At 46.4% G+C, this 26,803-nt stretch overlaps 1 protein-coding gene across 1 annotated transcript in view; it reads left to right on the top strand.

The window, feature by feature from the left end:
* Positions 1 to 8,513: 8,513 nt before the first annotated feature.
* Positions 8,514 to 26,803, top strand: part of LOXL2 (lysyl oxidase like 2) — a 94,144-nt gene continuing 75,854 nt past the window's right edge. The window contains exon 1 of the mRNA XM_028494198.1: positions 8,514 to 8,782. The gene's annotated coding sequence lies outside the window, so the exon portion shown is untranslated. The remainder of the gene's footprint in view (positions 8,783 to 26,803) is intronic.

The following is a 26,803-nucleotide window of genomic DNA, read 5'->3' as shown; positions in this document are numbered from 1 at the left end:
GGGTCTGGGCATGCAGGAGCCTTATAAATGCCAGTGGCTGGAATGGAACGGAGTCAGGCTGTGTCCTCAGCCAACCCTGAGCAACGTGGGCAGGCCACTCCGAGCTCTCCGGGAGCCGGGAGCCGGCAGGGCTTTGCTGGGCTGCGGCCGGAGCAGGGGCCCTGCCAGATGCCAGCCCATCGTGGGGCAGAAGAGCTCCCATTTCTGTCTGGCCCTTCCCCTCCCTGTTTTAGCTGCATCTTTGAGACAAAGTGGTCTGAGCTGGCAGAAGCCAGGTGTCTGGGAATGAGATTCGGACCAATTTTTTTTTTTTTTTAACTTTTTTTCCCTCTAAATGACTGTGTGAGGTGAAAGTCTCCATCTTCCCTCAGTAGGAGACTTTCGGGTGGAGGGGGCATGTGGGAAGTGAGGGGAGCAGCAAAATTATAATGTGGGAGAAGCTGGTCTTCAGAACCTGTCACCCCATATTCTGTGGCTTTGCCAAATTCCCAGGGTCCAGTCTATGCCCAGCCCTACCCCACCTGTTCCCAGATGTCCCGAGGCTCCTCCCTGAACAAGGATTTAGCTGGTTTCCCAGGTCTGTGTCTTTCTCTTGCCACTCCCACCTGGACCAGCCTCTTCCCTGCCTGTCTAGTCCTCTGCCCCACCCGTGCAGCCCCTCCAGACTCCATGCCCCCGCCCCACCTGGGACCCTCCAATCTCTCTGATCTCTGCTCACTGCGTAGTGCCAGGCATTTTGACCTGAATCTCATGCTGTTTTGCCTGGTTATTTAATGTTTATGTGATTTTCACTCCCAAATCACAACATAAGCTCCAAATCACAATATAAGCCCAGTACAAGAACTGCATCGAATGTTATTTAGTCCTAGTAACCATCCCCCTTCCAAATCCTAGCCATTTTTACAGACACACACACACAGACACACACACACACAGAAATAGGAAGGTGTGATGGAACTCTAGGTGCTTTATGAAAACTGTTCAGAAAATAAAAAGATGAGCCATAGACTGGGAGAAAAATCTTTGCGAAACACATATCTGATAAAGGAGTGTTTCCAGAATACACAAAAAACTCAAAATTCAACAATAAGGAAACAAACAACCCAATTAAAAAGTGGAGGAAATTCCTGAAAAGATGCCGCACCAAAAAAGATAGGCAGATGGCAAATAAGCACGTGAAAAGATGCTCCACATCAAAAGTCATCAGAGAAATAAAAATTAAAACAACAGTGAGACACCACTGCATATACTAATTTAAATGGCCAAAATCTGGAACACTGACACCACCAAATGCTGGTGAGGATGTGAAGCAACAGGAACTCCCATTCATCACTGCCTGAGGGAATGTGAAATAGTACAGCCACTTTGGAAAACAGTTTGGCAGTTTCTTACAAAACTAAATGTACTCTTTTTCTCTTCCCCACAATTACTGTGCTTTATGCGACTTCTTCCCCCACTTGTGTTTTATTGTGGTAAAATACACATCACACAAAATTTACCATCTCACACAAAATTTACACTTACATTGAAGTGTACGGTCCCGTGGTATTAAATACATTCATAATGTTGTACAACCTTCAGCACCATCCATCTTCATAACTCCCTTATAAGATCTCATAACTCCATCTCCTTCATCTCGTCAAGCTGAAATTCTATACCCTTTAAACAGTGACTTCTGTTCCCCATCCTCCAAGCCCCTGGCAACCACCATTCTAGACTCTCTTTCTATGATTTTGACCACTCTAAGCATCTCATACAGTAGAATCATATAGTATTTGTCTTTTTTGTGACTAGCTTATTCATTTAGCATAACGTCCTCAAGATTCATCCATGTTGTAGCATATGCGAGAATTTCCTTTCTTTTAAGACAGCGTAATATTCCATTGTAAGTATAAACCAATTAAACTAAACATACTATTACCACATGATCCAGCAGTTGTGCTCCTTGGTATTTACCCAAATGAGCTGAAAACTTATGTCCACACAAAAACCTGCACACACACGTTTATGGCAGCTTTATTCATAGCTGCCAAAACTTGGAAGCAGCCAAGATGTCTTTCAACAGGCAAATGGGTAAATAAACGGTGATACATCCAGACAATGGAATATTATTCAGCAATAAAAGAAAAATGAGCTATCGAGCCATGAAAAGACACGGGGAAATGTTCAATGCATATTACTACATGAAAGAAGCCAATCTGAAGAGGTTACATACTATCTGATTCCAGCTATAGGACATTCTGAAGAAGGAGAAACCATGGAGACAGTAAAAGGATCAGTGGCTGCCAGGGGTTAGAGGAGAGGGAGGGATTAGCCCATAGCGTGGGACAAAGAACGATCATTCATCCTAGAAAACAGATTATATGAATGAAATTATACTTTTAAAATATAAAACCAGTATATGGATAGAAAACTACGGATGTCTGGATCTGAGAAAGCCAGGATAGGAGGGCCTGATAGATATCCAGATAGCACAGGACCACCGGAATACGTGAATATGTGCACCCTGGAGAAAAGGCAGCGGCATCCCAGCTACTCCTGACAATTGTGCTTTCTGAGCAGATTTGTGACTCTGGGGCTCAGAAGACCTCAATCTGGATCCGGTTTCAGCGCTGCTGCTAATCTGCCGAGGGACGGTGATCCCATTGACAGTTCTCTGGGTTTTTGGTTCCATGTCTGAAATCAAGATGCTTGGGCCAGATGTTCTCTAAAACCCTTTGGCTTTACAACTTGGCGCTGGAGAGTGCAAACGCTCAAAGCGGTGCGAGATGTGAACCACTAGGGGGCGCTGCCTCCTAGGAGGAAGCAGAAGGTGTTCCCCACCTTCTTGCCTATAAAGTGTCCACGTTCATTAAAAGTGGTGGTGATACACAGATCAGTGGAACAGAATAGAGAGCCTAGAAATAAACGCATGCACTTATGGTCAACTAATCTATGACAAAGGAGGCAAGAATATACAACGGATAAAAGACAGTCTCTTCAACAAATGATGCTGGGAAAACTGGACAACTACATGTAAAAGAATGAAATTCGTACGTTTTCTCATACCATATACAAAAATAAACTCAATATTGATTAAAGACCAGAATGTAAGACCATAAACCATTAAACTCCTAGAAGAAAACATAGGTGGAAAACTCTTTGACATAAATAGTAGCAATATTTCTTTGGATCTTTCTCCTAAGGCAAAGGAAACAAAGGCAAAAAAATAAATAAATGGGACCTAATTAAACTTAAAATCTTTTGTAGAGCAAAGGAAACCACCCACAAAACTGAAAGACAACCTACTGAATGGGAGAAAATATTTGCAAATAATATGGCTGTTAAAGAATGAATATCCAAAATATATAAACAGCTCATACAAACTCAAAATCAAACAAACAAACAACCCAATTAAAAAATGATCAGAAGACCTGAAGAGACATTGTTCCAAAGAAGACATACAGATGGCCGACAGGCACATGAAAAGATACTCAACATCCCTAATCATCAGGGAAATGCAAATCAAAACCACAATGAGATATCACCTGTCAGAATGGCTATCATCAAAAAGAACACAAATAACAAATATTGGCTAGGATGGGGAGAAAAGGGAACCCTTGTACGCTGTCGATGGGAATGTAAATTGGTACAACCACTGTGGAAAACAGTATGGAGGTTCCTCCAAAAACTAAAAATAGAACTACCGTATGATCCAGCAATTCCACTCCTGGGTATATATCTGAAGAAAACAAAAACACTATTTTAAAAAGACACATGCACCCCAATGTTCATAGCAGCATTATTTACAATTGCCAAGATACGGAAGCAACCCAAGTGTCCATCAGCAGATGAATGGATAGAGAAGATGTGGCATGTATAAATATCTATCTATCTATCTATCTATCTATCTATATATGGAATCCTACTACATATAATGGAATACTAAGCCAAAAATAGAACAAAATTTTGCCATTTGCAACAACAAGGATAAACTTGGAAGGTATTATGCTTAGTGAAATAAGTCAGACAGAGAAAAACAAATACTGTGTGATATCACTTATATGTGGAATCTAAAAAATAAAACAAACTAGTGAAATAACAGAAAAGAAACAGACTCATAGATATAGAGAGCAAACTAGTGGTTACCAGTGGGGAGAGGAAAGTGGGGAGGGGCAACATAGGGGTAGGGGATTAAGAGGTACAAACTACTACGTAGTTTGTTTGTACTACAAGGATATATTGTACAGCACAGGAAATATAGCCAGTCTTTTATATTAACTATAGGGGGAGTATAATCTTTAAAAATTGTGAGTCACTATGTTGTACACCTGAAACCTATATAATATTGTAAATCAACTATACCTTAATAAATTAACTAATTTATTTACTTATTTTTCAGCCATGCCATGGGGGCTTGCGGGGATCTTAGTTCGCCAACCAAGGATCGAACCTGTGCCCTTGGCAGTGAAAGCGCAGAATCCTAACCACTGGACCGCCAGGGAATTTCCCATACCATACCTTAATTTAAAAAAATAAAATCAAACAAAAGTGGTTGTGATAGAACACTGCAGATTTCCAAATCTGAGAAAGCCAGATAGTAGGGCATCATAGATATCTGGCCAAGATAGGACCACTGGAATACGTGAAATATTTGAGCAACCTGACTACTTTAACCACAATCTCCTCCTGGAGGGCCAGATCCAGACCCACATCCTGGCCCCTTGACACACATTCCAAATCACTTTCCCAAATGGCTGGACCAGTGTTTGCCTGATTGATTGCTGGTTTCCCTTTTGACTTAACAAATAGGCAAGGTGGAGCCTCTTCAGTTCTATAGATTTAAACTACTGGTTTCTCCATTCTTACTAGTATGGGTAATCATGAATAATATCCACTACAATTATTTCTACTTTAATCATGCCTTATAGGCTTTCAAGTGGTTTCGGTTCAATCTGATTCACTCCAACAAACAGTGATGGCCCGTGATATGCGCTGCTGACCACAGAGGTTAAGGGGACACGGACCCGTGGTATCTGTGCACAAGGTATCTGTGCTTGTATAGTCTTCTAAGAGTGATAAATGGAATATACAAATAACTATAACAGAAATAGGAAGTGATGCATAGTGCAGGAATGATGCAAGTTAAGTACTATCGAGCCCAGAGGAATGCGAGTTTTCCACCCCACAGGAGGCTCCTCGTTCCCTCCTCTGAACCTCTGCCTGTGCCACCTTGCAGGGCGGGGTCTTCCTGGGCTCCCCGGCCCCCCTCCCCCCGCCCTGGGCGGAAAGAGCACCCGTGCTTCCCTCACATTCTCTCCTCCTTACTCAGCTTCGGTTTTCTCCGCAGCATTTGCCACCTCCTGACTCCCATATTTCATTGTTTCTATGTATCACTGTGTGTCTTGCCAGCCTCCCCGCACTGGCCAGCACATCAGCCGGGCCTCCACTGAGTCTCAGGCTGCGCTTCCGGGATGGGACACGCCCAGACAATTAGGAAGGTGATTTGGCAACAGAACTCCAGAGCCAAGCAAAAAGAGAAAACAGTCCACGCCCTTGGACTCGTCATCACGCCCTGGGAACGTGATTCCCGTGGCCCCTGTGGGGTGGGGTCGGGCACGAGGGCGCTGCCTCCCAGCTTGGCTCAGGCAGGGAGTCTGCGCAGTGCGGTGCCCTTCCGCCCACAGCCTTGCAGCGCAGGCAGGCGTGCACAGCGACTTGTGGTGCAGCGTCACGCGGCAGGGACTGTTCTGCACCCACTGTGCATCCAGCCCTTTCATTCCTCTAGGAGGTTTTGAGTAAAGTGTTTCCTACAGATGAGGCAAGTGAAGCAAAGGAGTCACCCGTCCAGGGCAGGAAGTGGTGGAGGCAGGATTGGAACCCAGGTCCTCTGACTGCAGAAACGCACTCAGAATCTGTTGGGTGGCCCTGCCTGTGGGGCAGCACAGAGCCTGGGACATGAGGGTGGCACATACAGACTTAGAGCCATAAAGCATATAGTCTTCATATTTCATCTAGAACAAGGGTCTACTGCATTCCCGAAGTGGCCTCCCAGGTCTTTGGTCCAATTCAACAGAAGTGCATCAGTGAACTACTCTGTGCAAGCTTCAAATACTCATTTTCTCTTGGGAATGTGGGTTGATGAGTGAAGCACAAGTGGATTTGTTGAAGCCTCCGGTGTGCAGCCACTTAGAACTTGCAAGAGGAGTCATGTACACTTTAGTGATCCCAGCCTGACCACTTATCAGCTCTGTGACTCTGGGGAAATCACCTAGCCTCTCTGAGCCTTGGCTTTCTCATTTGTAACAATTAGCAGGAACCGCATAGTAGCTGCTCAATATTGTCTTGGTGTAATTTACGCTAGTAACAATCGTAAACACCTTGGTGTCTAAGAGTAGAGAAATGACACTATGGAACATGGTCGTTTTAGAGACTGAAATAGTCTAAAGCCATTTAGAAGGACATTGAAAAATGTGCACAAAACAATATAGTTTTTTAAAAAAAGCTGGATACAAAAATTCTATGCACAATTTGGTTTTAACAGATATGATGAAAGAAATAGTCCAAAATGTTAAACGTTTCTCTATGGGTGAGAGGGCACCAGGGTGAACGTTTTTTTCATTATACTTTCTCATTTTCTGAATGTTCCACAGGGAGGTGGCATTATTTTCATAATCAGGCAAAACAGCATTTATAAAGTGTTTCATTTTATACCTTATTGGTTAATTCTTTACAGGAAGGGTAGGATTAGAGAAGAGGGATCAGAGAAAGTGTGAGGGGAAGAGGCGAGAGCTCAGTTCCACTGGCATTTATTGAGCATCTGCTGTGTGCAGGCACTGTGTAGGGTGCTCACTGTGATAGCTAAGTGAGATCTCAAAGAACTAGGTGTTGCTGAGCAGACAGGCAAGGGAATGGCATGTGCAAAGACCCTGGGGTGTGAAACAGTCACGGAGAACAGTTAGTAAGGTCTATGGGGCTGAGGGGAGAGTGTGGCTGGAAGATGGGCAGGCTGGAAATGCCCTTGAGGGGGGCCCTGTCAGCTGTATCAAGGGGTTCAGGCCGCATCCTGAGGGCCCCGGAGTTACTTTGAGCTTTTATTTTCAGTTGAAATTTTTATTGAGGTAACTGTAGATTCACATGTCATTGTAAAAAATAATACAGAGAGAGCCCTCATTCACTTTGCACAGTTTCCCATAACGTTTTGCAAAACTCTAGGACAATGTCACAAGGAGACATTGATGCAATCCTCTGATCTTTTTCAGATTTCCTCAGTTTTTCTTACACTTTGTGTGTGTGTAGTGTGTGTGTGCTTGTGTATATTAAGTTCTATACAATTTTATCACCTGTGTAGCTTCTTGTATCCACCATCACAGTCAAGATACTGAACAGTTCCACACCACAGGGATCCCTCCTGTTGCCCTTTTAGAATCACACCCACCTCCCTCCTGGCCCTTCTCTCCACTGCCTACCAGAGTAGGGGATGGATTCAGTGTGGAGGGTAGGGAAGAGGGCTGAAGAGGGGTCCCAGGGGTTGGGGTGCCAAGTTTGGGGCTTGCTAGGTTAGCTGTGGCTATGGGAATGTCCTAGAGACCAATGGATTTACAAGCCCACGGAGGAGGAGAGAAGTCTGAGCTGGAGGCTGAGACTGGGAGTCCCCACCTATCAGGGCTGGAGCTGCCGGTTTGTAGGAAGGGAGCGGAGTGGGAGGGGGACACTGAGGAAGGACCCCGAGGAGGATCGCCATCCTTAACGTAAGTCCTCTTCAGGGTTCTGCCTGCCCAAAGGCCCACAGACGGGTGCCTTGTTTTACAGCTGGCTGCCTCCTGCCCGGCCAAACCTTGCTCTTGCTTAGGAAGCCCTGGGAATCTCCTTAGAGGGCTCCCCCAGCCCCGCATGACCCCCTCACTTTGCCCCCAGTGTAAGCCTCAGAGCCAGGCATGGAATGTCCTTCTGCACGACATGCACCCTTAGCTGTATCGGGTTCAGGCCCCTGATCGCAGGGTTTGCTAACCCTGGCCCTGCCAGGTGGGGAAGGACCTTAGAGGTCACTGAATCCAAAGCCTTTAATTTACAAAGGAGAAAACAGATTCCCAGAGGAGAGAGAGGCTCGATCTGCTGGAAGAAAGGGGGCTGTTTGTAGTCACCCCCGGAAAATGCTTTGCCCGTAGAGGAGAAACCCAGGAGAGGTAGATGAAAGTATCTGAACTCTTTCAGTCATCATTTTTTATTGAGCGTCTACTACGCGCCAGGCAGTGCTGGGCTCTCTGGATACAGAGATGGGTTAGGCACGAACCCAATTGCTGGTGAATAAGATCACCGAAGGGTTAAATTCCGGGAGCTCGGCGGTGGGGCGGGATGGGGGGTGGGGGTAGAGGAATCTCCCAGAGGAAAAGCCCACTCCCTAGCTTCTCAGGCTCCGGAAACCTGGGCGAGAAAAGCCTGGGAAGGGCTGCGCCGCTGGCACGCAGCCTCCCCCGCACAGCCCCTCAGGCCAGGGGAGCTGCGGCTCTCGAATTACAACAAAAGGGGCAGGAGGCCGGGCCTGCTGCGGTGGCCGCCTTCAGGGAAGGGGGTGGGTCCGGGGAGGGGTTTGCGGTCCGACGCCGGTTAAAAGTACCGGGAAAAGGGTCGGGGAGCGACTCCAGCCCGCGGCTTCCTACACTTGGAGGTCCGTTTCTCCAAAGGCCGGGGAAGTCGGCTCGCCCCCTCTGCTCCGGAAAGGGGCTCCGCGGCGACGGGCGCAGAGAGGGGCCGTCGTGGAGAGCCTGGCCCCAGCCGAACGAGTGCGCACCCCTGCTGACAAGTAAGAGCGTTGCCTGCGCCTCCCCCTCCCCACGGCGGTTCGCGGGAAAGCGGGGGTCCCGGTTGGGTCTCCAGGCTCCGCTCCCCGCGGGCCGCCTCTCAGCAGTGCCTGGGGTTCCCGGGAGCTGAGAGGCGGGCACACAGAGCGAAGGCTCCTTGCTCGGAGACGCGAGGACGTGCAGGCTAACGGGTCCCGCTCCCGACTCGGGCGGACACACCCAGCCCCACCTCGCCTGAATCCGGAGAGCCCACGCAGCAGGGGCGCCCCCCGGGAGCTGGGCGCTCGGTTCGTGGCTCGCCAGGGGCGCCTGCGACCAGACAGGACAGAGTCAGACGAGACCCGGTGCGTGCTAAGTGCCTAGGAGGGTGCACCGTGGAGCCACGGACACCGGGGGCTGCGCTGGTGCCAGGAGTTCTGGCTTTTGAGGATGCGGAGCGCGCGGGGGACGGGGGCGCACTGGGGTGTCTCCGGAGCTGTGGCTTTGGGGGTGTGGAGCGCACGGGGCTGGTGTGTGTGTGGGGGGGAATGAGGGCTAGTGAACGAAGGAGCGCCCTGAGTCCGTTGGGCGGAGAGGCGCGCTCCGCACCTCAGGTATTCATTCCTGGCTGGTCAGGGAACCAGGAAATCTCTCCCGCCGATTATCAAGGGGAGGCCCTGGAGTAGAAAAGAGCCAGCACAAGCTAACCCATGGAGGGTCCGCGCAGGATCGCCCCGGGGCTAATCCTGGTCTTAACGCTGATACTCCTGTCCTCAGTGCCCGCAACTTTTACGCAGGCGCTTTGAACACCGCGCTTCCGCCCCCCCGCCCCGCTCCAACCCGCCGCCCAGCCAACCCCCCATCTGGAGCCCTCTGGAGTAGCTGCCTGCCAGAGGCGTCGCTGTAAATCAGCACCGGAATAGAAATGATTGGAAGAAACAGGCGAGATTCCTACTTCGTCATCCCTCACCCAGCCCCGGGAAAGACCACCAAAAATCAGCGAGGGTGGGGCGAGGGGACGCGGCGCAACACCACGGGGGAGGGGACTGAACTTCTCCTGGCTAGGAAACCTCGAGTCCTGATGAGAGGAGAGAGAGGATTGAAAGTCAGAAACATGCCCCAAATTAATTTCGTCCCCTGAAATCTTGGAACTGTGGAGATCTTCAAATCAGTCCAAGGGATTCTTTTTGCGGAAAGGGAAAAGTGCTGAAGCTCAAGGCTTCTAGGTTAGTCGGGGTGGAGACTCGAATCCGTATCCCCTCCTCCAGGACCCGCTCCTACCCCACCGCTAGCCTGTCTGTCCCTGACCCCCAAAAGGCCGTTCGTCACCCTTGGTGGAATTATTTCGTTATTTATGGTGTATTGTGTACTTAATGGTCAGGGATGGGGCTTAGGACGAAGTCGAAGTGCTCATTTCCCTGCTCAGTTCCCAGATGAATGACTGACTCCTTGGACTCTCCCTTAGCTAAATTATTCGTCTCCCGACCCCGCTTTGTCCTGTTCCCCTTTCTGGTCCCTAGTATCTGTCCCTGGAGTGACCATCAAACCCATGTGTGTGCCTCTCCGTGACTTTGTGCTAAAAAGTGATTTGGTCTAAGGCCACTTAGCCATTAAGTGGCAAAGTTGAATAGGAAACTTAAGCCTGAAGACAAAGCATCCACTTGACGTTACAGGTTGGCTGACATTTTGGTGCATGGCAGATGGGAGAGGCTACGAAGATGTTTTCATCTATCTCCTTTGCAGCTGGGCTCCTTGCCTGGCCTCTCCTGGCCTTTTCCCAAATTCTTGTCCTCTGACCCCTGGATGACCAGTGTACAAGGGTCTTGTGAATGAGGCAGATTTTCTGTGCTTCTGGTGGTGACCATTAGTGAAGCTTTCTAGTGTCCTAGAAAATTCTACACTGTTTATTTAAACACCATTGTTTTATTCGGAAAAATTTCAAATATAAACAATAGTGGGGAGAAGGCCCCCATATACTTCTCACTCAGCTTCAACAGTTATTGACATTTTGCCACTTGCTTCATCTACCCCTTTCTTATTTCTTTTTCAGGGAAGTATTTTAAAGCAAATCCGAGACATAAAATCATTTCATTCTTACATATTTCAGTGTGACCTCTAAAAATATTAAATAACCATTATGCCGTTAATATACTTAAGAAAATTAACAATAATTCTTTGGTATCATCTAATACCTAGTCCATATTCATTTTTTTTTCCCCAATTTTCCCCCAGATGTCTTTTTACAGTTGACCGGAGTTCTGTTGATTTGTATAATTTATGTTCATTGTATGTTATTCTTTTCAAACCACTTTGCTGTCCACTGTGTTATTTGATTCTTACAACTTCCCACTAAAGAGCGAGGTGGGTTTTTTTGTTTGTTTGTTTTGTTTTTTTTTGCGGTACGCGGGCCTCTCACCGTTGTGGCCTCTCCCGTTGCGGAGCACAGGCTCCGGACGCGCAGGCTCAGCGGCCACGGCTCACGGGCCCAGCCGCTCCGCGGCATGTGGGATCTCCCCGGACCGGGGCACGAACCCGTGTCCCCTGCATCGGCAGGCAGACTCTCAACCACTGCGCCACCAGGGAAGCCCGCGAGGTGGGTTTTGTTGAATTCATTTTACAGTTGAGTAAACTGGCCAACAGATAAGCTGTCCAGATGGCACAGTTGGTGACTGGCCTCGCCAGGGCTTGACCCAGCATCCTTATTCCTGGGCAGTGGTGGTTCTGTTTCTCAGTGCTGCTCTTGGAATATAAGTTGTGCTCTGACGCATTCATCCTGGCTCTGGCTTCATCCTGGGCTTACCACTTCCTATTACACCTGCTATCAGAAATCCCAGTGTAAACACTGAGTAATTGGCCATTTGGTGCTGGAGGTAAATCAGCTGCAAAGTCAGGAAGCCTGGGCTTATTTCCCAGCTTCTTGTAAAACTGTAGGAAAGCAACGCACCTCTTGAGAACTCAGGGTGGCCCTCTCTGGACTAGGAGCTGTCATCCTTCTCCATTCTCTGCCTCCTACTTGTGAAAGTAGGGTGAGCGAAATGACTGGAGTTGGAATTCCTGGAAGAGGCAAAGGGCCCAGAAAGAAATCTCACTGAGAACAATTACCCCTCACTGATCATTGCCCAAGTATTCTGGCAGCTGGCATCTCTAGTTGGAGGCAGCTAAATTCTATGGCAGAGGAGAGGCTCCCCCCTGAGGTTCTTCATTTATGGACAACTTTGTTTATTCTGCCGTTGTCTGATGAGGATATAGGACACCAGAACTTTTTACTTTTAGCATTTTTACTACTTGTGTTTATTTGCTTTGGAAAGGGGTGATAACGAAGTCATTTTTACATCTTATTAATGAGAGTCATGAATTGGAATTCTCCTTCCTCGGCTGGCTGTGTGGGAAAAAGGAATCTCTTATGTCTTGATGCCTAGATTTTCTGCTCTCATGTTCATTGCCCTGAAATAGACATCGAATGAACAGACCTTCCACAAAACAGCCAGTTAGGGAGAGAGAGACTGGTTGCTCCAAACCCATTATTCAACCGTAGGAACTCCAAAGGGACAAAGCATTACCCTTTAACCACACCATCCTCTGGCATCCATGAATTCTCTTCCCCCTCAGATAACAGGCTGTCTCCATGGGGGTAGAATTTCTAGGTGATTCCGTCAGCAGCTGCTGTGGCTTTCTTCCTTTTACAGTTTTGGGAGCTTTAAGAGGTATAAGTTTCCCTCTCCTGGGGTTGCCTGGGTTCAGAAGGACAGCTTGTAATGACTATTGTTCATTTCCCTCTGGAGAAGGGCATTGTGGTCAGTCTGCATGTCAGTGTCACAGAGTCCCACCTGTACTCCAGACCCGGGGGCCATGAGACCTCAGATGAAGTAGCCGCAGCCTGTCCTGCTCCAGACCATAGAACCAGCAGGACTGGCAATCGTGGGCCAGCAAAAGGAAAGCCAACTTGATGCCCAGAGAGACAGATCCGCAGCAATGCACTACTTACCTTCTAAGTCTCTGCCCTGTCTAAGTTGAAGCAAGTCTTCAGACCTTCTCATCCTAGTCGTTTGAGCTGTCCTCCTGCAGGAGGTGTGTGTGACCCGCCAGGAGCACAGCCCAGCCAGGTGTGCTGGCCCATCTTCCCCCGCCACCAGCATCAGAGATGTCTTTAGGCACCAGAACCAGCCTTTCAGAATAGGCACTTCCTCGAGGGTGATAAAGCATGATGGTGACAGTTCAGATAAGATGTCCATCCAGAGTTTTAAAAACTCTTTTGTACTTCCCTTGGCAGAAAGAGTATGCCCAGATAACTGTGTGTGGTACATATGGTTGTAGAGGGAGAACGAAGTCAGCAGATGATGAGGATGTGATTAGGATCACAGTTAATAAGTTCTCCTTGCCCAAGGCTTTTTGATCCCTTCACTTGAAACACCTATAGTATTATAATATCGTACGCAAATGATGATACATTTTCTTTTTAGTTTTTTTGTGTTGGAACTTGATAGACAAGCAGACACAGCTGAACCCAGGGCTGTCCCATGACAATGGCTCCCATATGTCTTTTTTGATGCGTCGCCAGCGTGATGCTAAGAGCATCTTCTGAAAAAATAATGCCACTTTCCTATACAGCACATGCCTTATGAGAAGATAACTTTTGTCGACGACTTGCGAACAGCTCTAATTTGCTCCGTTTCTTTGTTCTTCTTGAACTTGGGTCCATGAACAACCCCCATCCCCAGCCTTGTCCCTGGGGCACCACGGATGTCCCGAGATAAACCTAGCACAGCTTTCCAGAGTGCCTGCATGACTCATGACCTAGTAAGGAGGATATTTTTCTAAACATAAATGTAAAACTCTTCTAAAACAAACACAAATATAAATTTGAGTAAAGTACCTTTTTAAAGTACCCCTCTCCCCAGAATAACAGACGTTAAGTAAAATGGCACCAAGCCTAAGTATACGACACTGGATGAACTTTAGTTTCGTTTTATTGTGGTAAAATATACATAACCTAACACTCACCGTTTTAGCCATTTTTAAGTGCACAGTTCAGTGGTGTTACATACATTCACATTGTTGTGCAAGCATCACCACCGTCTGTTCCAGAATTTTTTCATCTTCCAAAAATGAAACTCTGCACCCATTAAACACTGACCCTCCATTCTGCCACCACCTTGGCAAGCCCCATTCTACTTTCTGTCTCTATGATTTTGATAACTCTAAATACCTCATATAAATGGAATCATACACTGTTTGTCTTTTTGTGACTTGCTTATTTCACTTAACGTATCGTCTTCAACTTTGTCTGTGTTGTAGCATGTGTCCGAATTTCCTTCCTTTTTAAGGCTGAATGGTATCCCATTGTGTGTATATACCACATTTTGTTTATTCGTTCATCTGTCCACTTGGGTTGCTTCCACTTTTGGCTATTGGAAATATGCTGCTATGAACGTAGATGTACAAATACCTGTTCTGGATGAACTTTTACAAGGTGAACATACCCTTGTAACAAGCACCTAGATCAAGAATAGGACATTACCCAGAGGGCACGGAATTAAAGGCAAAGCAGGAGATTCCAAATACATTTTATGCCTGCATGTGGCTGCTTCCACTACACCTCAGGGTCTTGGGAGTGGATGTTCATTTTGTCTACCATGAGATGGTTTAGAAGAGATTTTTGAAAAACACAATTTATAATCTGAGAGGCAGCAAGATTAGTTGTGAGATTTAAGCAACCTCTTTCCTTAAAATGTCTAGGGAAGATAAAGAACATATTTGGGATTTGCAGCCATATTAGGACATCACCACTAAGTATTATCCTTCCAGGCTCTCCCTGGGCCGAAGAGGTTTGCATCCACCTGGAGAACTCCTGCTCTTTTGTCAGCTTCTGCTGTATCGTGAGTTTCTTTCTTTTTTTCTTTTTTTTTCTTTTGGCCTTGCCACACGGCTTGTGGGATCTCAGTTCCCTGACTAGGGATTGAACCCGGGCCACGGCAGTGAAGGCCTAGAATCCTAACCACTAAGCCACCAGGGAACTCCCTGGATCACAAGTTTCAAGCCATGAGTGAAAAATTCTGTGGCCACGTCCTGCCTCCCTGCCCTCCTTTCCTTCCTTCCTCCTTCCCTTCCCACCTGGTGCTCTCTCTTGACTAAAATGATTTATGAGTGACTTTCTAGAGACAAAAATGAGTAAGACATGATATTTGACATGTGCATTTAAAAATAAATCATCAGTCAAGAATGATATTCTGATGCCTGGCAACCAACTCTGTGGTGCCTACCTGTGCCAATAGCAGCCTCAGAGCATAGCCAAAGAATGTGTGGAGTTTGGGCTTGTTGCAACACACAGAGCGGGGAAGACAGCCCATCAGGTGATCTGGAATTGCTCCAGCATGCCCATAACCAAATTGTAAGAATAATTTTTAAAAACTTGTAAGCTGCCTTGAGTTCAGATGCTCTGTCTGAGAGCACTCAACTAAACGTGAGGTTTAGGGACCATTTTAATGATTTAAGAAGAAAAATCTAAAATTCTGACGTCCATGAAACCCCGTGAGTTCTCTTATCCTTTTCACTGTTAATTTTCTTAAACTGATATTCCCCAGGTGTTTTTCCTTCAGGAGGCTCTCAAAGCCACACCCACCTCCCCACCCCACTATCAACCCCCTATGTCATCTGTTACCCCAACGTCACAATGTTGCAACGTCATGGTACCCCAGCATCTTCTTTGCCTGGAGAGTTGCTAGTTTCCTAACTGGACTCTTTTCCCTTGGTCTTAACCCGTGGGAAGCCATCCTTTATCCAATAGGCACAGTCATCTTTCTAGAGCAGAGGTTGGTAAACTTTTTCTCTAAGAGCCGGATAGCCAATAGTTCAGACTTAATGGGTCCATACGATCTTTGTCGCAACTTGGCTGTTTTAGTGGGAAAGCAGCCCTAGACAACAAGAAATGAGCAGGGCTGTGTTCCAATAAAAGTTTATTTCGAAAAACTTCACAGATTTGGCCCAAGGGCTGTAGTTCACTGACTCCTGCTTTCAATCACAAATATGCCCCCCTTGCCCGCCCACTCACCTATCCGTGCTCCTCATCCCCAAAAGGAAAACTCAACATTTGTTGGCATGATATTCAAGTTTCCTCATGGCCCTCTGCTTGCTTCTCCAAGCTCACCTCTTCCACCTCTCCTCACCCCACCCACTCAGCCAGCCCTTCCACTTTTCATCTGGCAACTCTGAACCCCACGCAGGTCTCAGAACCTCGAGTGTTATTTCAGACCTGCCTGGAATGATCTCCCTTCCCCACCAGAGACCTGTCAAACTCCTACTTCCCTTTGAAACCTGCCCAGGTGTCAACTCTCTAAAGCTTTCCCTGTTCCTCATCTCTAATTGTAATCACTGCCTTCCCAGTTCTATTTCTGTACCTATTTCTGTACTCTTTTTGGTTCTCTAAATATACTGTGAACTCCTAGAGGGCAGAACCCATGTCAGATTCATCTTTGAATTCCAGTGCCTAATACAATGCTTGCCATGTAACAGATGCTTAGTAAGTAGATACTACTAAACTGAAGTGTCAGTTAAATAGATTCTTTTTTTAATAGCTTAATTGAGATGTAATTCACATACTATACAGTTCACCCATTTAAAGTGTTCAATTCAATGGATGTTGGTATATTCACAGATATATGCAACCATCACAAAGAGAAACCTGTATACTTTAGCCATTGCCTCTTCCTCCTCCCCTCCCCCTACTCCCACCACTAAACAGCCACTAATCTACTTTCTGTCTCTACATTGCCAATTCTGGATATTTTATATAAAGGAATTATATGATATATGGTCTTTTTTGTCTCGCTTCTTTAATTCATATGATGTTTTGAAGTTTCACCCATGTAGTGGCATGTATCCACACTGCATTCCTTTTTATGACCCAATAATATTCCATTGTGAGGATACACCACGTTTTGTTTATCTGTTCACTGTTGATGGACATCTGGGTTGTTTCTACCTTTTGCTGATAATGAACAGCACTGTTATGAATACTTGTGTACAAATTTCTAGTTGAACATTTGTTTTCAATTCTTTTGGGTATATAAGTAGGAGTGGAATTGCTGGATCATATGATAATACTTTGTTTAACATTTTGAGGAACTGCCAAACTGTTTTCCACAGTGGCTGCACCATTTTATATTCCATCCAGCACTGTATGAGGCTGCCAATTTCTCCACATGTTCACAAACACCTACTTTTCCCCACTTAAAAAAAAAATTATAGCCATCCTAGTGTGTGTGAAGAGGTATCTCATTGTGGTTTTAATTTGCATTTCCCTAATGACTAATGATTTTAAGCATGTGTTCATATGCTTGTCAGTTATTTGTATGTCTTTGGGGAAATGTCTATTCAAGTCCTATGCCCATTTTTAAATTGGACTGCTTGTCTTTTGTTATTGAATTTTAAGAGTTTTTATATATCCTGGATACTAGGCCTTTGTCAGATATACAATTTACAAATATTTTGTCCCATCTATGGGTTGTCTTTTCACTTTCTTAATTTTTTTTTTTTCTCGGTTCACATCACATTTACTCAACATTTATTCTGTGCTGGGCCCAGGGGATCCAGAGACGTATCTGCCCTCCAAGGGATTCACAGTCTTAGGAGAGAGACAGATATGCAAACAGTACGAAAAATAATTGATCACTACACCCTTTTGCTACCCCCACTGCTGCTGCTCTAGTTCATGAAGCATCTTGATAGTGTCCTTTGATGCACAAAAGTTTGTAATTTTTATGAAGTCCATTATAGGTATTTTTCAATTTGTTGCCTGTGCTTTTGGTGTCGTATCTTAGAAGCCATCGCCAAACTCAACGTCATGAATATTTACCCCTGTGTTTTATTCTAAGAGTTTAAAAATTTTAGCTTTTATATTTAGGTCTTTGGTCCATTTTGAATTAATTTTTGTAAATGGTGGGAGGTAAGGGTCCAACTTCTTTCTTTTACATGTGGCTATGCAGTTACTCTGGCATTATTTTTTGAAAAGAGTATTCTTTCCCCATTGAATGGTCTTGGAACCCTTGTCCAAATCAATTGATCGTAGATATATGAGTTTATTACTGCACTCTCAGTTCTATTCCATTGATCTATATGCCCGTCTTTGTGCCAGTATCACCCTGTCTTGATTGCCATTGCTTTGTAGTACCTTTTGAAATCGGGAAGTATGAGCGCTCCCACTTTGTTCTCCTTTCTCAGAATTGTCTTGGCTCTTCTGGGTCCCTTACAATTCCTTACGAATTTTAGAATCAGCTGGTCAATTTCCATGGAAAAGCCAGTTGGGATTGTGATAAGGATTGTGATGAATCTGTAGATCAATTTGTATTCTCATCTTAACAATATTAAGTCTTCCAATCCATGAACATGGAATTTGAAAAATTTATTTAAATCCTCTTTAATTTCTTTCAACAATGTTTTATCATTCACTGAGTATAAATTTTGCATGTCTTTTGTTAAGTTTATTCCTAAGTATTTTATTCTTTTTGATGCTATTGTGAATGGCATTATTTTCTTAATTTAATTTTTGGATTGTTCTTTGAAGGTGTGTCCACACAGTTAATCTTTGTATATTGATCTGGTATCCTGTAACCTTGCTGAATTCTTTTGTCAGTTCTAATAGTCTTTTAATATATTCCTTAGGATTTTTTATATATACATATGAGTAGATGCTTAAACACAGAGTTGAAGCTAGTGGATGTCATGATAAGGAAAGTGGAGGCACCCTGTAAAATTGCCAGTGGGAGCCACGCCGTGTTTGGAGATGCAATAAAATATTAGAATCATTCTAGAAGGAGGTCCAGAAAAGGCTTGTGATCAGCACCAGTGACATGGGTCAGCTCCAAACGTAGCTGAGAAAGTCTGCTTCCTCAGTAAGAGCAAGAACTTGAAGCTCTCTGTGTATATGCCACTACTCTGTGGATGTCAGTATCTTTTTAAAAAAATTTATTTATTTTATTTATTTTTACTTCTGGCTGTGTTGGGTCTTCGTTGCTGTGCGCGGGCTTTCTCTAGTTGCAGCGAGCAGGGGCTACTCTTCGTTGCGGTGCGCGGGCTTCTCATTGTGGTGGCTTCTCTTGTTGCGGAGCACGGGCTCTAGGCGCTCAGGCTTCAGTAGTTGTGGCTCGCGGGCTCTGGAGCACAGGCTCAGTAGTTGTGGCGCACGGGCCTAGCCGCTTCGCGGCATGTGGGATCTTCCCGGACCAGGGCTCGAACCCGTGTCCCCTGCATTGGAAGGCGGATTCTTAACCACTGCGCCACCAGGGAAGCCCCTGGATGTCAGTATCTTGACACAGTACCAGCTGGCGTTGAGAGCTGAGCCTGGCCAGTTCTGGTGAGGTGGCGGTTGTTACCTGCTGCTATTACTCACTGGGCTTCTGGAAGGGCTTCTAATGCTTCTATGGACAGCTGAATCCCAGATCATAGGCTCTTAACAAACTTTAGAACAGCACTCCTGCCCCCTCCCCTGGGTCACCAGACATTTCTAGACAAGCCAAAGATGTGGCCATGGCCTCTGTACCAGCTGCTCTTTCCTTCACTGGGCCCTGGGGTCTATTTCTCATTGAAGGGGCTCAGGCCTGAAGAACTAGCTGTTGGTTCAGGTTGCATTGCTTGGAGGGGAGCTTGGCCTGGAAGCTTCTGGAGATACAGAAGGTGTCTAAAGCCATGGTTGAGTCCTGTTGTGACTAGTGCTCCCTGAGGCATGAAGAGGGAGGGCTTGGGGAGGATGTCACTTAAGGACTGAGCTCCTTGGCCGTTTTGAGGATCCATCTCTTAGAACAGCTAGTTTGGGGAATTCCCTGGTGGCCCAGTGGTTAGGATTCTGTGCTTCCACTCTGCAGGTTCAGTCCCTGGTTTGGGAACTAAGATCCCACAAGCCACGCTGCGTAGCCAAAAAAAATAATTTAAAGAAAAGCTGGTTTGTACATTACCTCCATCCCAGGACTCCCCCCACTTCCCCCCACCTCGTATGCTCCTCTTACCCCCAACTGTCTGAGCCCCTCTCTACCTCAGTGTCTGTGCCTGGACCAGCCCTCAACACCCCGTCTCCAGAGATTTGCATGCAGTGACCCCATCCCCAACTACAGTTCCTCCCCTGGAAACAAGACAATGCAATGATTGGATTACTTGACAAATTGGCACACCATTCTGGCCCTGACTTCTGTTCTCCCCTGCCTGCCTTTTATGAATTTTAATATCACCTTCAAAGTGGCACAGAAATTTGGACCAATTTGGCTACTGACGGTTAACTCTGAAAAACTGTGTGTCTGAGACTGTGTATGTGTTGGGGGTCAGGGAGGGGTGGGAGGATGGTTAAAACCTGTTACCCAAGTGCCATGTTAAGAGTGGTCGATGGGTGGGAATTCCCTGGTGGGCCAGCGGTTAGGACTCCAAGCTTCCATTGCAGGGGGCCTAGGGTTCAATCCCTGGTTGGAGATCCCACAAGCCTCCTGGTATGGCCAAAAAAAAAAAAGAATGGCTGAAGAGTGGTTGATGGGTTAAGTGACACTCCTCCTGGAATTTTTCCAGGTTGTTGTGGATTTTATAACTATAATAGTTACCACTCATTGAACATGGCTGAGCCAGTCACTGACTGTCCTGGGCACTTGATACATTTTATGGAACCCACTAAAACAGGGGTCCCCAACCCCTGGGCCACCGACTGGTACCTGTTAGGAACCAGGCTGCACGGCAGGAGGTGAGCGGCAGGCCAGTGAGTGAAGCTTCATCTGTGTTTACAGCCGCTCCCCATTGCTCGCATTACCGCCTGAGCTCCTCCTCCTGTCAGATCAGCAGTGGCATTAGATTCTCATAGGAGCGTGAGCCCTACCATGAACGGCGCATGCGAGGGATCTAGGTTGCCTGCTCCTTATGATAATTGAATGCCTGATGATCTGAGGTGGAGCTGAGGCGGTGATGCTAGTGCTGGGGAGAGGCTGCAAATACACATGATCGTTAGCAGAGAGGTCTGACTGCACAGAGACCATAATAAATCAGTTGCTTGCAGACTCACATCAAAACCCTATCAGTGAGTGGCAAGTGAAAAGAAGCTCAGGGCTCCCACTGATTCTGCATCATGGCGAGTTGTATAATTATTTCATTATATATTACAGTGTAATAATAATAGAAATAAAGTGCACAATAAATGTAATGTGCTTGAATCATCCTGAAATCATCCCACCCCCACCCCCGGTCCGTGGAGAAATTGTCTTCCATGAAACCGGTGCCTGGTGCCAAAAAGGTTGGCGACTGCTGCTCTAAAACCCTAAGACCCTTCTGTATCTGCAGAAGCCAGATTTGAACTGGGACCACTCTCAGATGCCAGCACCATGTTCTTTCAATGACTATATGTTATCCAGTAGTCAAACCGTAGCTCCATTTTTTTAGGGCTTGGGGGGGTGGCTAATTTGAACCTGATGGTCTCCCCGCCTCACTCTGCTTCCTCTGCCTTCAAGCAGTAGCACTGATTTTGTATTTCCCCTGCCCCTTCTTTATGGGCTACAAGCTGTAGAGATAAGATGTGTCTCTTGGGGGCCCTGGGGACTTCCCTGGTGGCGCAGTGGTTAAGAATACGCCTGCCAATGCAGGGGACAGAGGTTCGAGCCCTGGTCCGGGAAGATCCCACATGCCGCAGAGCAACGAAGCCTGTACACCACAACTACTGAGCCTGTGCTCTGGAGCCCACGAGTCACAACTACTGAGCCCGTATGCCACAACTACCGAAGCCCGCATGCCTAGAGCCCGTGCTCTGCAACAAGAGAAGCCACCGCAATGAGAAGCCCGTGCACTGCAACAAAGAGTAGCCCCCGCTCACTGCAACTAGAGAAAGCCCGCGTGCAGCAACGAAGACCCAATACAGCCAAAAATAAATTAAAAATAAATAAAATTTTTTTTAAAAAAGATGTGTCTCTTACAGACACTATGTATTTATTTGGCTTTTGCTTTCCCATTCAATCTGAGAGTCTCCAGTGGCACATTTTAAAGTGTTTGAAATTGTACCTTCATCCTCCCCAGGAAACAGCCTGGTCAGAATGAGATTCCACCCAGAGGCAGCGATGGACTGTGGGGAACCCCAATCGGTCACAAAAAATTATGCCTGACAAAGGTCTCTTTCTGGAGGCTGAAAAAAATTCAGTTTTGTATGCCTACCTCTGGCCATTTCACCATGCCCTGAACATTCCCACTCTGTGGCCAGAAATAGACAGAACCAAGGTGGAATCTTTGGCCAGGGGCCAAACGGACCAGCCCTGGCCAAGCATGGTGTCAGAGTCTGCATTCTTGTCTGAGGTGGTTCAGAAGGGCCCCCTTGTCTCCACCGGCTTCCCTCATTCTCTGAGCACCAAACCCATCCACCCAAGACAGCCTTCCTCCCCAAAGGAATGTGTTCCGTGTGCGGCCAGAAGCAGCATCTGACCACAGCTGGGGTAGCCTCTCCCGTGTGCTCTGGGCCGTGAATGAGGACCATTCATCACTCCTGCTGGTGGAGCAGGAATCCCCTGGCAGGCGGCAGGGGGAGGGTCTGATGGAGGAGAGAGCCCCCATCCCTCCCCTGACCCCATAGCTGAATGCTGACATCTGGCAGAGACATCAAGGGGACCATTCTGTCTGGGTGAAAGAATCCAGCTGAGTTCTACGCTCCACTGTTCTTTGACACTACGCAAGTGGCTTTTGCATCCAGGGCCACTGCTGCTGGCTGGGGAGCCGCATAGGTTGCTGATGTGATGTTTCTCACTGGGGTCAGCAGGCCAGTTACTGGGGGCTCCAGAGCACAAGATGTGGAGCAAGGGCTGGGCAGAAGAAATCACTGCCCTACCTACCAGGGCCCTCAGAAAGGGTGAGGCCAGTCACGCACAGCTGGAGCCTGAGGGAGACCCGTTTTAGGAGGTTCTGTGCCCCAGACAGTCATGTTGGTAGGTGGATGGGAGGAGTTAAGGAGATCAGCTTTTGGTCAGAGCAGTGCTTTTTGCTAAAAGCGCTAAACGCACAAATAGTGTAGAATTTTTACAATGTGTTTTCCCTCCCTTATGCATGTCTTTGTTATTGACTAGGAAATAGTTGGTCATATTGGGCATTTTTCTGACACTCAGGTGTCAGTGGTAAGAGGCCGAGGTCTGTCGTATTCTTTAAGAATGCACTGGGGGGCTTCCCTGGTGGCGCAGTGGTTGAGAGTCTGCCTGCCGATGCAGGGCACACGGGTTCGTGCCCCGGTCCGGGAAGATCCCACATGCCGCGGAGCGGCTGGGCCCGTGAGCCATGGCCGCTGAGCCTGCGCGTCCGGAGCCTGTGCTACACAGCGGGAGAGGCCACAGCAGTGAGAGGCCCGCGTACCGCAAAAATTAAACCACTGGGCCACGCTGCTTAGTGGCAATGGGAGGTGATGGCACGTGCAGCCCATTCTTTGTGGAGGATGAATGTGCAAGCTGCCTGAAGGGGCCGCTGAATGTAGGGGCTGCTCGAGGCCCTTGGGGAAGGTGAGCTGATTCTGGCTGATGGTTTTCAGGAATGCCTGGGATTTAAGTCCTGGGGATGTGAAGGAATTCTTTCCCCATGTCTCCCAGACACCCCCTGGGTGCCACAGGGCTTCTTGTCGGCACAGATTACACTAGTATCAACTGTGTGAACTTGTATCCTTAAATGGATTGAATTGAACGTAAGAATGTCCTCAACTGCTTAGCCAGGAGCCCAGTGAGAAAATATCGGGAGAGATAACTTACCACTTTCTGATAAGCCACGGTCACAGCTGATTCCTTCTAGCACTCTTATTCTTGTTAGTCAAATACTGAGGTCCTTGGGCATCTTGCCCTGAGCCCTGTAATCATGACCCACTCCTCAGCTAAACCATGTGAAGAATTAAGTACATCTGCCACAGTTCTTCCTGGACTTCACTGGCAGGCAGTTTTAACAGAAGACTCTGCAAGATCGGTCATCCTCTTGTGGAACTTTGCATGCCTGCAGAGGGTTGGTGAAACCTGGGCTTCGTTTGGTATGTGTGAACCAGCTACAGAAATGTTCTGCTGACCCAGTGGCTTGTGTTCAGGGTAGAGGAGGTTCCTAGAGTTTCTGTGATGGATGGTGATGCAACCTCACTGGCGTAGACTCTTGGGCTGTTGACCTTGGAGGTGTTCCCAGGTGAAAGCTGAGAATAGATCTCCCCATCGTCTAAAGACTCTCCCAACTATGGTATCAGTTAGATGTCTGCACCAGAATGTTTGATTTCTTTAGTGAAATCAAAATCCCTGACTGAGAACTGATAGAGCAGGTGTGAAGAGGGGAAATGTGACTTCCATCAATCCAAATGTCATCAAATGTCCAGAAGAGAAGAGGGAGAATTTACCGTATTTGTTTATGAATAGGCACCCAAAAAGGTGAGAGACATAGCACACTTCTGTTTGTTGTTTTGGGGGTTTTTTTTGTTTTGTTCAAATTAAAATTCAAGCTTTTCTTTGCTTTTGTTTTTAATCTTTTGGATCCTAGTACATTTCTTAATGAAACTCAAATCCTTTGACCCAAAGCAGTTTTCTCAAGGATATTGGTCCTGGGCAATGCTTGATATACCGGAGTGTGGTTGCTCAGAGACAGAGATAAGAGCAATTAGTCAGTAAAGGTAGCACTTCTGGTATCTGGCTGCCTGGGTGCAAGTCCCAGCTTGATTATTTTTTAGCTATATAGCTTTTCTGTCCCTTGGGTTTCCCTCAGGGGAATACAGATGCTGATAGTACCTCTCTCAGAGGGTTGCCTGGAGCTGTTACCATCCAGTATGGCAGCTACGACCACATGGGGCCACTGAACACTTGAAATGTGTTAGTCCAAATTGAAACGTGCTGTCAGTGTAAAGTACACCCCAGAGTGCAAAGATTTAGTACAAGAATGCAAAGTATCTCATTAATAGTTTTAAATCGATTACATACTGAAATGATAATATTGGGGATATATTGGGTTAAGCAAAATATATCTTTAGCCTTAGTTTCTCCCATTTCATTTTACTTTTTTAATGTGGCTATCAGAAAAGTTTAAATTACATATGTGGTTTGAATTATGTTTCTATTGGGAAACGCTAGTCTAGACTAGAGGATTAAATGAGTTCATACCTGTAAAGCACTTTTCACACAGTCATTGATACAGAATGAGTCATCAATAAATATAGGTGTTTTAAAAAATCTAACTTTCTCATTAACAGAATCCCACCTTCATTGCCAGCTCATGTGGTATCCAGGCTGTGGTATGAAAGCAGAGGTCATCCTTTTAGAATGGGGGAGGGGAGGGGAATTGAATACATAAATTAGGTATAGAATGAGAAAGTCTATACGTCCTAGGTGGGGGGAATTACGTGGAAGGGCTCACCACAGTCCTTGCATCGTAAAACTACCAGACCCCCAAAAGTAAAGCACATTTGCCTCCCAGCACCTTCTAAGATACTGTTCTGCTGAAAGATGGAGCCTCTTAAGCCGCAAGCCTTCCTTTTGCCCTCCTGCGGCCGGCGTCTATTTGGAAATGGCCTCAGAAGGGGCAGTGGAGTATGCCGGGGCTGCCTGTACACCTGCAGCAGGAGGAGATGACCAGCCTCTGTAGCCTCCTGAGCACAGCTGCAGGCGTTGTCGGAGGGGAGCCTAGAGGGCAGAAGTCGCTGGATCGGGCTTCTCAGAGGAAGTGAGACTTGAGGAATCCCTGTTCCCTGTGGGTTTGCCCTGTGGACCCTGCAGACGCTGCAGGGCCCCCATTCTCCCCTCTGAGTAGCAGCAGTGCTCACTGCCTTGGGCCTTGATGGGCCCTTAGGCAGTGTCCAGCCTGGGTTTAGGGACTTATCCTTTTGGGCACACACTGGTGTGTGTCGCGAGATGGCACATCTCCCAGGAAATCAGCTGTGTTGGGCTGTGATCATGCCTCACTGCCTCTACTAGGTCCAACCTTATAACCCATGACTCTTGTCTAGACACAAGCATTGATTCTGTGTTGGGGTGAGATTTTATGATCCCAGGGGATCTTCACTTCCCATAAAGTACCCCAGTGTCTGCCTACCCCCTTTACAACACAGAGTGCATTTCAGAGGCACCCAGGTCAGCAGATCTGAAGGGCACGTGGAAGGTCCACCTACTCACCAAAACCCTATTGCCCTTACTTCCAACATTGTACAATATGTAAACTTCAACTATTAAAATTCATATCTAGTGTTGCCTTTCCAATGACACCTACCCTGACCACACTTTAAAAATATAACCTCCCTTCTCCTTACCACAAGCATTGATTCTGTGTTGGGGTGAGATTTTATGATCCCAGGGGATCTTCACTTCCCATAAAGTACCCCAGTGTCTGCCTACCCCCTTTACAACACAGAGTGCATTTCAGAGGCACCCAGGTCAGCAGATCTGAAGGGCACGTGGAAGGTCCACCTACTCACCAAAACCCTATTGCCCTTACTTCCAACATTGTACAATATGTAAAATTCAACTATTAAAATTTAAAAATATAACCTCCCTTCTCCTTACCCCTGGCACTCTCTTATGCCCTTATGCTACACTATGTTTTCATTATTCTGAAGCTTTTATCACTAACATATTATTTTACTTATGTACTTTGTTTCTTGTTTATTGTCTGATTTTCTTTTTGATTGTAAGTCACAAATACAGTGATCTTTACTGAAAAAAAAATTCATACCTAGGAATTCCCTGCTAAATCAAAAGTTCCCTCTTCATAGAAAAGTCACAAATTTACTCCTTCATGTGTTAAATTTCTTAATACAATAAATTAATAAGGGATGGATTTATCAGCTCGCTTTCCTATGCAATTAGGTCAGAAGGAAAAGGCCGTTTTGATAAGGTGTGACGATTTGAATAGGATTTATATTTATTCGTTCAGTTAATATTTGCTGAGTGCCTACTGGGAACAAGGCTCAGGGGTTCAGAAGTGACAGGAAGGAAAGAAAACTAATGTGAATGAAGCCATGCTGTGTGCTAGAGACTTCCATGTTATCTCATTAAATCATCACATATACACCTGCAAGGAAGCTTATTTCCATGATCGGAAGAGGAAAT

This window comes from Physeter macrocephalus, chromosome 9 (genome assembly GCF_002837175.3).
Source record: "Physeter macrocephalus isolate SW-GA chromosome 9, ASM283717v5, whole genome shotgun sequence".
In the NCBI taxonomy this organism is placed as follows: Eukaryota; Metazoa; Chordata; class Mammalia; order Artiodactyla; family Physeteridae; genus Physeter; species Physeter macrocephalus.
The sequence above is the reverse complement of the archived record's forward strand: the minus strand, read 5'-3'. Positions and strand labels throughout refer to the sequence as shown.